Here is a 1750-nt window from a genome sequence, read left to right as displayed (position 1 = left end):
CTAGAAGTTACGTAATATTGCTTTAGCTATTCAAAACATCATTGGAAGAAATTAATTTTCATGAGTTATCAAAAAATCAATTTTTCTAAAAGATAGAAAATTCAGCAATTTCAAAACTGTGGAAGACTGAGTCCCATATCGGAGGAAATGATCCTTTTAGGAGCTGAACATATTTAGGTTCTTTCAAGTCTGATGAAAGCCAAATTGTTTTATTTTCAAAACCAACAATTCTTTTAGTCTAACGTTAAAAAAAAATTAAATATAGTTGGTATTAAGTAAGGAAGTATTTTGGTTCTCGAACAGAGTAACAGTCACAATTATCGACAAAATTGGCATGCTGAGTGAATATTTATACAATCAATCCAGTCCACTGAAAGGCAGAGGTCATATTACGATAACCATGATGGTTCTAAGAGGATCTCTCTGTGTGGCTGATACAGTTATCATACCAAAACCGGATGATCGATACGATTATCGATAATGTTAAGTATATCTTTGTTGTGTTTGCCTGTCTGCCTGTCTGTATGTGTGGTGTGTGTGTGTGTGTGTGTGTGTGTGTGTGTGTGTGTGTGTGTGTGTGTGTGTGTGTGTGTGTGTGTGTGTGTGTGTGTGTGTGTTTTCTTCCTCAAGCAATGGAGGAATCTGCTCAACAGACATCCTGGGTTAACCTGGAAGTGTTAGGGGGCCACTCCAACGAGGCAGGACTGCATCCCGACCCGCTACACCGTTTCCATTGCCGCTAAGCCCATCGTCCCTTCGGTACAACCAGAAAGTATGCTTCAAAGGGGCCAGTGCACGCACCCTCGAGGTTAGCTGCTGTCCTTGCAGCATCGAACATCGTGACTCGCTTTTTTAGAAGAACACCATGGTATCGTGCCAGCGCATTGCCGGTGTCAGGTGGCCTTACCACGCCCTATGTCTCGGAAGGTGGGCAGGGGTTGACTTCGCCTGCTCCCCCTGCACGACTGGTATCAAGAATGATGATGCGCGTACCTAAATGACCTTTCTGCGATAGGATGGGGCCTATTGCCAGCACACAGAGGGACTTGCCGACGCGGTGCCTACGCCTGCCCCAGCCTTGACGAGGACTCCTTTCCGTCTCGGGCTCGGAACCCGCCCGGTTGACCAACGCGCGAAAGCGACGATATCGTTTTCTTCGCGGTCACTTGTTCGATAAAGGATCGAGTTCGACCTCAGGGCACTGGTATGACCCATGAAGCCGACTCCGAACCCTTGGACCACCTCTTATTTGCGCCGAACTAGCCATTCATCGAGTCCACGCGCCACCTTCTGTGTAGCTCCGAGACGATTTGGACGATAGCCGATAAAACGTCGTTCCAGAACTTCATCTTTACACATCCTCCGAACAGGGTTGTCCGGGTAATGTCCAGACCACATGTGCAAGCATGTGGTCACGCATGCGCGAAAACGTGAGCACACGAACACACGTGTTCCGCCGTTTCTCTAAACCTGCGCACACCAAACACTCGGGCGAGGCCGAGCAAGCCAGACTGCGTTACCTGCACTGTGATTTTGCAACACGCTTAAACGCGGGCGCTGAACCCCCATGGGTGCTTGCTGTTACACTTGTGAACAGATCAAACAGTGGTAGTGGGTCTGTGCAGCATTGTGCTTATGTCCCTCAATCCGCAGCGTCAAAGCTTGCTTCGTAGGACCTTCAGTCCATACTGTTGTGCCCCGGTTCCAGGCACTTGAAGCAAAACTTCGGGTTGTCATATGCCCACAGGGC

The sequence above is a fragment of the Armigeres subalbatus genome, chromosome 1, assembly GCF_024139115.2.
Source record: "Armigeres subalbatus isolate Guangzhou_Male chromosome 1, GZ_Asu_2, whole genome shotgun sequence".
NCBI lineage: Eukaryota > Metazoa > Arthropoda > Insecta > Diptera > Culicidae > Armigeres > Armigeres subalbatus.
The sequence above is the reverse complement of the archived record's forward strand: the minus strand, read 5'-3'. Positions refer to the sequence as shown.